This window comes from Arachis stenosperma, chromosome 3, assembly GCF_014773155.1.
Source record: "Arachis stenosperma cultivar V10309 chromosome 3, arast.V10309.gnm1.PFL2, whole genome shotgun sequence".
Classification (NCBI taxonomy): Eukaryota; Viridiplantae; Streptophyta; class Magnoliopsida; order Fabales; family Fabaceae; genus Arachis; species Arachis stenosperma.
In genome coordinates this window covers 146068976-146080995 of record NC_080379.1, presented here as the reverse complement: position 1 = coordinate 146080995, position 12020 = coordinate 146068976, and the positions used below count along the sequence as shown (strand labels likewise).

Below are 12020 nucleotides of genomic sequence, written 5' to 3'. Positions count from 1 at the left end.
TTATCTCTTCCTCTCATTCATCTTTATCTAAAGTCTAAATAAATGAAATCAAAGAAAAATCAAATACAATTCAACAACAATGAGTAACAAATTAAAAGTTTATCCCACTAAACAGCACAATAAACAGAACAATAATCAGAAACCTTATAATAAAAATAATAATAAAACTCAATAATAACCACATTAACTAAATTAAGAACAAATTAAAAAAAAATTAATAATCAGAACAAATATGCAATTTATTAGTAATTAGAACACCAAAATACTATCATTAATTAATTTTTCCAAAAAAAGATAATACCATTACTGTTAATTAAAAGACAAAACAATAATCAAAATAGTGAAATACTAATCAGAACAATAATCAAAATTCCTAATAAAAGTTCTAATAATCAACATTAATTATTTTTTTAAAGTAAAAGAAAAAATTCGGGGCAGAGAAGAAGAAGACGATCGGGGACAACATAGTAGAAGTGATGGTTGACTAAGATTTGTCAGAGCTTCTAGTGGTGACGGAGCTAACCTTCACGACTTGCGAGGACTGATATTGGCAGAGAAGAAGATGATCGAGGCCAACAGTGCTAGGAAAATAGAGCAGAGAAGCATCACCGTACTTCGCTGAGGAGACAGAGAGACAGTCATGACGGACTGGTGAGTAGTGACAATACTGAAGGTGGCGGGTGGTGAGAGACAAAAAATGGGCCGAGAGAGAAAGGGTTCAGGCCTTCAGTATTGCATGTGAATGACTGAGAGAAAAGGAGGTTGTGCATTCTTGGCTAAATATATACCCTAAGTTCAGTGTATATATATATAGAGGGTATCCATTAGGTCGAGGTCGGAAGCCCAATGACTAATCTTTTAGATACGATAGAGGCACAAAGTGGATAATTCTCTCAAACAAGCAAGCTCCATTTCCATCGTTAGTAAATATCGAATCCGAGAGAATACTTAAATTTCGAATTGGGTGACTCGAGCTATGGCTCGAACCCAGTTAAAGTATTCTCCCCAGTTTCATTTTCTTTTCCTAGATCAGACCCGAACCACTTCGAGTCTAGGTCGACGTACACAAAAAATGTTTTAGGTCTAAATCGAGTCTTTAAACCGGACTGGACCATGTATACCCCTACTTTATAATTATAACTCATTGCCGCTCACTAATAATACGTATTCACAAATGAGGAACAATATTTGAGTTTGTCAACTATTATATCTCCTCACTACCGTTGTCCAATTCTAATAACACATTTTATTGCATCCAAAGCCATCTAATAACAATTTTCTTTATACATTTTATATATTACAACATTTTGCCTGTAGATGGATCTTTTACTTATATATTACAAAATAAATTATAATTGCATATATTTGAGGTATGAAAACCATGATTAACATATCCTAAAAAAGATAGTGTCATTTGAGTTTTCCTTTCCAAATGCACTATACTATAGTCAATATATGTGTATTCAAGTGTGGCAAAGATTTTTCACTTGGCTATTATCTTTGTTATCTTTAATTTGTGAAAATATGTTACATTATTAAACTAACATATCAAAGTATAAGTTGATATATCAATTTTTTGTATTGGCAGATAAAAAAAATAAAAGTAAAATCAAGAGAGTAATATCGAAAAATATAGTAAAAGCTAAAAAGTTACGATTAATAATAACTCCTTTTTAGGCAGGAGGCCAAAGTCATCAAAGGATGTCCCACAGTTGCATTTCATGCCTATATGTTTCATCACACAATCTCCAATTTTCATAGGATTCTTCCACCTCTATTTTGTGCAAAATGGCAAATACTTTCTTTTATCACTAGTCACCATCTTAGGCCTCTTAATTGGCATAGTGAGTAGTACACATTGGAACATATTGAACCAAAAATGGAGATTCAAAGTAGTAGACAAAACAACAAACACCTTGAAGACATACTGTGAGAGTTGGAGGATCAATGTGGAATTAAACAACATAAGAGGTTCAGTGTGGTGCCACAAGAATGTGTGGATCATGTGAGGAAGTACATGACTTCATCTCAGTACAAAGCTGATTCTGAGAGGGCAGTGGAAGAGATTAGGCTCTATTTGAGTAGTGGGTGTTGCACTTTGAAAGGTGATGGCAAAGATTCTTGGATTTTTTTATGAGACCCTTTTCTCCACAATTCTTTACTTTAAGAAAGCATGGTTTTAGGAAAGTTCCAAATTAAATGGCTACTACTGTAGCCTTTTATTATTGTTGTTAATATTCTTTAATTATTATTAGTGCATATCTATTTAGTCTTTTAATTTGGTGCTACTTACTCTATAGTAGTTGTGGGTAGCCCTTTATAGTTTATACGTATTTTTATTTATTTTTTATTTTTTGTAACTATGATGTGTAGATCTAGGTGGAGTCCACACAATGCACTCAGGGTTTATGAATTCATCTCAAATGAGAAATTAAAAAAGAAGCTGATATTTTTTTTCTAGTACTGTATTTGTTATCTTTTATCTATTATTACTGATTTTTATACATAATTCGATTAATATATTTAGATACAAATAAATACACTGAAAAATAAAATAATAAATAAAGGAGAATCAATGTGTGAATATAATATTATGAGAGCATTTAAATTCAATGAAATAAAATGGTGCAAATAGATTTGTGCCTTAGTTGTTAATTTGAATGTGTAGCAGACATACAATTTTTTAGCTTTGATTGAATTCAAGTTGGTCATGTTTACAATGAGATAAGAAAAATATTATGAACGGTTGGTTCTTTTTATTAGCCAATTTTATTTAATGGGATATGACTTTGTTATGGTTGATTATTTGTTAGTTCTCTTCATACCGTGAGAAAATATTTATGCTGTTTAGTAATTATCTTTGAGCATATTTTAGCAGCTGCTAATCTAATATTACTCAATATCATGGCTATTTTTTATTTTAGCAGATTTGTTATTAATTAATTAGGCAACTTTTTTGCAACTTGGATCCAACTGGTCCAAAAACTGGTTATATACTTCACTAGTTAACATCTAATGAAGTCTATTTAATTAAGTTTAATTGGTTCAACTTTGTTTATTTTATGCTAAGTCTTCCGTAAATTAAAGTTGTTCAGTATGATATATATGATACGTCATATAGTGGTGTGTGCAATCCACTACACCTTTTTTACCTCTTAATTTTTTCTAAAAAAAATTACTGAAGAAATTTCCAAAAATTATTTCAAGAATTTTGTTTAAAATTCGGTCTTGATACAGGTATTTTAGGACTTAGGACCAAAATCCTGTCTCCATGCTTGCTTGCTACTTTTGTGTCTAAATAATTTTATATTTCAATTGCTAAAAGTTGAATCAGGTGATTGGTTACCTGCTCTGAGCTGATGATATAATCTCTATAGCCATTGAATTTTACCTTAGATTCAAGCAAAACAATGATCTGATCTTAATCACAACAATATTATAGTGTCACAGTCACATCATCACTCATGTTACTTTTTTAGTTTATTTTTTAAATTACTTTATTTAGATACGATTTTAATGTCCTAGGATATAATTAATCTTTAATTAATTAATTGTTTACTAAACACTAATTAGGGGGAAAAAGCCGAACTCAAGCTCTTTGGAAGCATGGATGATGAAAAGCAAGGCACCAGCTCTAGATCACACACTAGAACTCTTCCATGAAATAAAAAAATAGAGGCATCAAATTTTTTTTTTATTTCTTCAAGAAAAGAATCCCTTAGATCTTTCACTGGATACAACCTTGTTAATGTTGGGTACCATTAATAGACTTCGTCTTAATGAGGTAACTAACCTTACCGGCTTACCGGCTTAAAAAAGTTCAATATGGAATGAAATTTTAATTCTGTCTGTCTTTTTAATAAAAAAATTTCAATTAATATGTTAGCTAAATTCATTTTTTAAAACGATGAGGCTAAATACACATCCCAAAAGCCAATAATATAAAATTATTTTATTTAATTTAATATTTATATTTATATATATAATATAAATAATTATATATTTATTATATTTAATATTATTTAATTAATTACTAAATACAAAATAAATTAAACGGTAATTAAAAAATAAAAGATAAAACAATTTTAGATTATTTTAAACTGATTTTGCATTATCTTTCAAATAATTTTTTTCTTCTTGCATGAATTGAGTATAATTATAAACAATTAAAATTATTTTTGTTCATTAATTATAAAATTAAGTTCGTTAGATAACTGTTTATATCCTGACCTAAAACTCAGCCAAATCTAAAAATGAATGGAGCTCAATTAACATTCTACAGATATCCATATTCAGGCCTACAGAAGATGGCCCAATCCTAGGGCTGTCAGGTTCGATGACCGTTCCGTGGGAGGACCCAGAAATCGGGTCCGGAAGAGTTGCCTCTGAAGCGAGAGAGTGAGTGTGCTCAATCTTCGTTGCTGGAGTTTTTGTTAGGTCATGTAACTGTGAACTTGGCGGGGAAGGCATTGTCTAGGTTCTACAGGTGAGGTCAGAGAACCGTGAGACGCTTTAGGACATCCCATCACCTGTCCGTTGCTCTTTCCGAAGGGGGGTTTCTTCCATCGTGGTTCCCTAAGTGTTATAATGACGTTTTTAATGCCATGGAATCTTTTGGGTTTTCTCCTTTTTGCGCCGCACCTCTTCGCATTTCCTTTTTTTTTTGAAACGTTGGAGTCTCATTTGTAACTGCTTTGTCTCTATAACTTCTCTTTTTTCTTCCTTTTCATTTCACTTCCCTTGCCTTCGTATTTTTCTTTCTACTGTTCGTTCGTACGTTGTGCACTTGTCCTGTACTTCGTGCTGCTCCTTGCTTTTTGCTTACTCCATATTTAATCATGTTGGTATTTTCTTTTCTTTTTAGTGCATGTTTTGATTGTCTATTTTTTGTGTTTACCTTTTTACCATTCTGTGTTCTGCATTTTTCTATTTGGAGTTATTTTTCAGAGTACGAGTGGTAGGCTATCAGAGGGAGTGTTTGCCACTTTTCCTGGATGTGGTTTGTGCTTGTGCTAGGTGTAGCTTTTTCCTCTTTTGGCGCTCTGTAAAAAAAGGGGTATGCATGATTTTCTCCCCGTCTGGTTAATGGGCTAACGGTGGTGCCCTCCTCTTTTTTAGGTATGGCCTGGCAGAGGAGTAAGGGTGCGAGGGCTCCCGTAGTCTCGAGTGTTGGTGTTCCCAGCACGTATTATTGGGTGACATCCGACGTGTGGGTAATACCATCCTAGGTGACAGAGGCGGACCTCCAAAGGCTCTGTGACGAGGGAGCGGTTTGTGGAGGTGGAGAGGCGGAGCGCCAGTACGAACTCGTACTCCCCAGGGTGGATGAGAGGATCTACTACATAAATTTTCACTCCCCTCGAGTTGCTGATTGGACGTGGGTTTACGAATCCATGTTTACACGGTTAGAGGTGTGGCTTCCTTTTTCGGAGTTCGTGCAGGCTTTGCTTAATTGGTGTTTGGTGGCGCCGTCTCAACTTCATCCCAATAGTTCGGCGGCCATCTGAACCTTTGAGTTGGTCTGTAAATACCTGGAACTTCTAGTTTGGGTGGAGGTTTTTTTGTTTTTCTTTTTGTGTACTCTACCGATCAAGGAGGGAAAACATAAGAAGGGCTATGTGTCGTTTCGGGCTCAGCCAAACTGGTGAATATTTGAATTGTTTGAAGATTCTTTCCATGAGTTTAAAGGGGAGTACTTTAAAGTGCGCCCTACCTGGGGGAACCATCCCTTTTGGTTGACCCTCGAGGAGGAGTGGCGACGTACTGGAACTTCGGGGCTGGTGCGTCGTACTTGACGCGTGTCACTTACGAGGGGCTCTCTCCCGAGAATAAAGACATTGCCGATGTCTTGTGGTCAATTTTTAGAGAACGGCCATTGAATCCACGGGACGTCATGGGTGATCCAGAGACGTGCTAGATTTATATTGGTGTGTATTTTTAAATGATTCCTTTGGTATATCCTTGCTTCTCGGGTTTGAGACTTATGCTTTTTATTTTTCCTTTTTCAATTCAAGTGGTAGGCGGGTTGACTAACTTGGTGAGGTTGAAAGCTGACATAGCCCAGGAGGAGGGTGAAGAAGGTTTGTCGTCGACACCTCAGTCTCAACTTCAGGCGGATTCCCGAACTGCTTTTCAGGACCTAGTTTCGATCGGGGCGGGTGGTGTTGCTTCGCTCAGGCTGGTTGCCATCGGGGTCAAGGATGAGGTTATTGTGGTTTCACCTGCCGAGGCGAGTAGGAAGCAAAGGAGAACGGCGGAAGGGAGTAGCGGGGAGAATGTAGAGGAGGAGGGGGCAGTGCTCTCCGTGATGGACCAGAGTTTTGATGCTTCGACTTTCATTGATCAACACCTCCTTTTTGGTACGAAGGAGTTTTTTCATGACTGTGATGTCGCCGGCCAGGCAAAGTCAGTGTACCGGACCCTCCTTCGTTCCTCTGTTATCGTTTGGAAGGCGGAGCCGGTGCTAGCCCAGGTGGGGTTGTTGGATGGAAGGCTTCGCCAGTTCCAGGCGGATGTTAGGAAGCTGAAGGAGAAGCTAGAGGCGGCAGAGTCGGCTCGTTTGAAGGCTGACAAAGATGCCGAGGCTGAACTGCTCTGTCTTTTCGAGATGGAAACTTCGCTTCTCACTTAGATGTCGAGTCTAAGGTTGTCGTTCTGCTTGCAAAGGCGGAGGATTTGAGCGGCTGGGTGGCGAGGCTGAAGAAGGAGAAGGAGACATTGCTGGAGGATATCAAGGGTGCAATTTCGGCTGCCGAGGAGACTGTGAGGGCTCAAGCCTTGGTCCTTGCTCCGGGTGTGAATGTGTCCGTATGGGAGTGTTTTGAACCGTCAAAGATGGCCAAATCGTGGACTTGGAGTGAATTTTGTAATTTTTCTAAGTCTGTAAGCCATTTTTTTGCATAACATTTTCTTTGTTGGTTTGTAAGCCATTTGGTCGGCCATTACTATTTTCCTTTTTGTTTTATTTTGAAGCCATTTTAGGCCACTTTCTCGGTTTTATGAATGTTTTGTGGCCTCTTGGTGGGCCGTGCGTATAGTTGGCCTGTGGGCTGTGTTATGTACTTGTTTGGTTTTGTGGATATCTGTGTTTTGGTCTCGCGGGTGATCGGTCTCCGGGGTAGCCATGTGTGTTTGTGCTGTCAATTGGGGCAAAGCTTTGGAGATAAAATATATGTAAAAAATGAATTTTATTTAAAGTTTGTGCCTCGTTAAAACCTCCTGATGTGGGTAGGAAAGAGTGCCCGATGAGAAAAATATGCGATAAAATAGTAAACAATTTTTAAAAAAATGAAGGAAAATGAAAGACAATTTAAACGACCTTGATTCTTGTCGCTTGGGAAATGCTCTTACGTGTAGTAGCGCCGCATGTTAGTGGCATTACAGGATCTCGGAAGCTCGGTTCTGTCTAATTGTTCGAGCTTATACGCTCCTTTCCCCATTGCCATCTTGATCCGGTAGGGGCCCTTCCAATTGGGTGTGAGATTCCCTTCTCCAGGGGTAGGGGGACCGGTGTCGTTTCATCGTAAGACGATGTCTCCTGGTCCAAAGTCTCATCGTACCATGCTATGATTATACATTAGGCTTATCCTTTGTTTTAGAGTTAAATCCCATAGATGTGTTATGCTCCTGACCTCGTCCGCGAGGTCCTACTCTGCCTCTTCGTCATTTTCTCCCACGGTTCTCTGTGGACTGGGATCCCCGACTTATACTGGGATGACGACCTCTAGGCCGTATGTTAGCCGAAAGGGGTTTCTCAAATTGAGGTTTGAGGGGAGGTCCGTACAACCAGAGGATGGATCCGAGTTCCTTAGCCTATAACCTATTGGCCTCGTCTAGTCGCTTTTTGAGGCCCTTTATTATTAATTTGTTAGCCACTTCTACTTGTCCGTTTGTTTGTGGATGCTCTATCGAACTGAATTACCGTGAGCTGCCGAGACCTTCCAGAAATTTTCTAAATCTTTTGTCCACGAATTAGGTCCCATTGTCTGATATCACGATCTTAGGAATTTCAAATCGGGTTATAACTTGTCTCCAGAAGTACTTCTGACACTGGGAGCCGTGATACTAGCTAAGGCCTCGGCTTCGACCCACTTGGTGTAGTAGTCAATAGTGACGATGACGTACTAGAGCTCTCTGGGAGCCATGGGGAAGGGACCAACGAAGTCGATTTCCTAGGTTCCAAAAGGCCGATCTGCCGTTATGATGCTGAGTTGGTAGGGGACGGCCTAGTGGAGGTCGGCGTGGATTTGGCACTTGTCGCAGTGTTTGACTAGCTGGAGGGAGTCTTTTATAATGGAAGGTCAGAAATACCCTGCTCGGATAACCTTTTGAGCCAGGGTTTCCCCCCTCCAACAAGATGGCTGTAACACCCTTCATGAATTTTGCGAAATATGTAGTCTGTGTTGTTGGGTTCTATGCATTTGAAGAGTGACTGTGATAGTCTGCGCTTGTACAATTGCCCTACTATCGTGGTGTACTTTGCTGCTTCCCGTTTAATGCGTTTTGCTTCCTTAGGATCCTTAGGTAGCCTTCCGTTAGTGAGGTATTTGAGAATTGCAAAAGTCTAGGAGTACTGCCTTGTGATTGGGAGGTCGACCGAGGTTGTGGCCCACACGGACGGTGTCTTGATAACCTTCTGAATCAATGATCAATTTTCCGAGACTGATTTGCTGCTTGCCAGTTTTGAGAGTTAGTCGGCCCTTGCGTTTCATTCCCTGGGAATGTGCTGGACAGTTACTCTGTCGAACTCGGCCACCAGTTCTTTCCCCTTGGCTAGATATTGTTGTAACAAAGGGTCCCTTGTTTGATAGCCTCTGTTAATGACTACTTGGGAGTCGCTGCAGACCTCTAACACTTTTGTGCTGACTTCTTTGGCTAACGTCAGTCCGGCTAAGAGGCTTCATATTCGGCTTGATCGTTAGAGATTGGGAACTCATATCGAATGAATTATTCGATGGTGATTCCATTCTCATTTTCTAGTATTATTCTTGCTCCTCTTGAGCTGGTGTTCGACGAGCCATCAACATGAAGCATCCAGGTTTTTGTAGGTTCGTTTTTTGGGGTTATTTTGGCTATGAAGTTTGCCATGGACTAGGCCTTAATAAGGTTCCTGGCCTCAAATCTGATTTGGTATTGTGATAATTCGACTGACCATGCGAGCATCCATCCTGCGAGGTCCGGTTTCTGTAGCACTTGCCTAACCACCTGGTCCATTCGGGCCGTGATGGGGTGGGCCTGGAAATACTGTCGAAGGCATTGGGACGCCATGAGTAGGGCAAGCCAAGTTTTTCGAGTCTGGAGTAGCAAGTATCTGCACTTTGGAAGACCTTACTTATAAAGTACACAGGACTTTGTACTTTTTGCTCGTCTTCTCAGACGAGCATTGTGGCTAGTGCTTCCTCCATTATGGATAAGTAAAGGTAAATCGTCTCCCCGATTCTGGGTTTAGAGAGTATGGGGGTTCTTCCAATACTTTTTTGAAGTGCTGGAAGGCTTCTTTGCACTCGAGCTCCCATTTAAAGCTTATACCCTTTTTCATGAGTTTGAAGAAGGGGATGGCTCTCTGGGCCGAGGCCCCGAGAAAGTGAGAAAAGGTGGCCAATCGCCCGGTCAAAAATGGCCTTGCATGTTTTCGGGTTTGCTTCTACCCCCCGTTGAGTGATCATGAAGCCTAGAAATTTCCCAACTTCCATTCCAAAAGTACACTTTGTTGGGTTAAAGCACATTCGGTGTTTCTTCAAAGTTTCCAATATGAGTTCGAGGTCGCCGATGAGCTCGTCACCAATTTGGGTTTTGGCAAGCATGTCATCAATGTAAACCTCTAGCTTTGTTTCGGAGAGGTCTTTGAAGATTTTGGTGGCGAGCCTCTGGTAGGCAGCCCTGACATTCTTTAACCCGAAGGGCATGATCATGTAACAATACGTGCCATCGGGAGTTACAAACGCAATTTTCTCCTCGTCAGACCGGTGCATGGGTATCTGATTTTACCTGGAGTAGGCATCCATGAAGCTGAGGTACTGATGTCCCGGGCGGCGTCTGCTAGTCCGTCGATGTTTGGTAGTGTAAAGCCATCTTTAGGACAAGCTTTGTTCAAGTCTGTGTAATCGACGCACATTCGCCACTTGCTGTTTGCCTTTTTAACTAGTACAACATTGGCCAACCAGGTCGTGTAGTGGATTTCTCGGATGAAGCCTGCTTCGAGCAAGGCTTTGACTTGTTTTCTGACTTCAGATGCCCGGTCGAAGGACATTTTCCTTCTTCTCTGAGCCACCGATTTGGCTTTCGAATCTACAGTCAAATAGTGGGACATTAGATCAAGGTCTATGCCTAGCATGTAGGTTGGGGTAAATGCAAACAGGTCCTATTTTGCTTTAGAAGCTTAACCAGGTCGCCTTTTAGGTCGTAGGGTAGGTTTTTGTTGATGAATGTGAATTCACCCTTGGTTTGCCTATTTGCAGTTCTTCCATGTCTCCTTCCGGTTCTAGTCAGGGTTGCCCATCTTGGTGTGCATCGAGGTCAACGGGTAAGATGCCTGCCGCGTCTTGGGATCTCTTGCAGAGGGCCTGTATTGTTCTAATGGTGCCATTGTCGGTCTGGAACTTCATGATTAGGAACTTGGTAAAGATGACGGCGGATAGATTGCTGTTTGTCTTTATTCCGAGGATGATGCTGTAGGTGGTGGAATCCTTGAGGACCACGAATTCAGAAAGTATGGTTTTCCTCTGGCTTTCGATTTTGATAGTTAGTGATAACACTATGGAACCGTCCGGTTTGAGAAAGTTGTCCCTGAGTTCGGTCACCCTATTGCAGTGGCTTTGTAGACTTTCATATCAGAGACCTAGCTTATTGAAGGCTCCTTTAAAGAGGATGTTGGAATCAGCTCCGGTGTCGACCAATATTCTTTTCACCAGTCCGATCCCGACCCTTGCCGAAATGGCGAAGGGGGCGTCTTCCACCGAGGTGCCGTGTTGGCAGTCATCGGGGGGAGAACGTGATCGCTGTTGGAACTGAAGTGTTTATGCTTGATTTTTTATGGCTAGGACTTTGAGATCCTTTTTTAGTGCTAATTTTGACCTTTCTAGTGCATCATTTCCCGTGATTACGTTTACTATTATGGTGGGGTCGATCTCCAGACTTTCTTAGGGTGCCTGTCGTATCATCTTGGGGTTGCGTCCTTCGCGTTCTGGTGATCTTTCTCTTTCAACTTTCTTGGATTCTCGAATGATCTTGGTGAATTCGGGGAGTTTGCCATCTTGGATGGCTTGTTCGAGAGCATCCTTTAGATCAAAGCAATATTGGGTTTTATGTTCGTATCCTCGGTGGTAATCGTAGTATAGACTCTTGTTGCCGCTTGTCCGTTCCTTTAGTTGTCGCGCCTCTGGGAGGATGCTTCATTTTTCTATTTGGTAATAGATCTCTGTGATAGGGACAGATAGGGGTAGTAGTTCATGAACTTTCCTACCCTAGACGACTGGCTAGGGGCAACACATTTGAAGTGTTCTTTGGGGTATCTTTTGGTGGTGGGTTACTACAAGTTTTCGTGCTACTGTTTATTGGCGGCCACGACTTGACTTACCTCTTCATCGTTTATGTATTCTCTCTGACGTTTTGGATTTCGTGCATGGTCCAGACTGGTATGGTGGTGAGGTGATTCCAGAAGTCTTCATTCATAAGGCCACTGGTCAGACAAATACTGGCTATCGAATCTGTTAGTCCGTCGATCGTTAGGTATACATCGTTGAATCTGTCGAGGTATTTCCTCATGGATTCGTCTTGTCTTTGAGTGATTCCGAGTAGATTGATTGGATGTTTTGCTACGGTGATCTTAGTGGTGAACTGTGCCATAAAATTTTTGGAGACGTCATCGAAACTGGCTGTGGAGCCGTTGGGGAGGGCGTTGAATCATTTGATCGCGGGGAAGGTGAAGGTTACCAGGAAGGCCCTGCATCAGACCGCGTTAGCGGCTCCCTTTAGGTTCATCCTGACCTCAAAGGCTATGAGGTGCTTTTGTGGGTCCTCAT

At 40.7% G+C, this 12020-nt stretch overlaps 1 pseudogene; it reads left to right on the top strand.

The window, feature by feature from the left end:
* Nucleotides 1–640: 640 nt before the first annotated feature.
* LOC130966836 (acid phosphatase 1-like) lies at nucleotides 641–3765 on the top strand (annotated as a pseudogene).
* Nucleotides 3766–12020: the final 8255 nt, after the last annotated feature.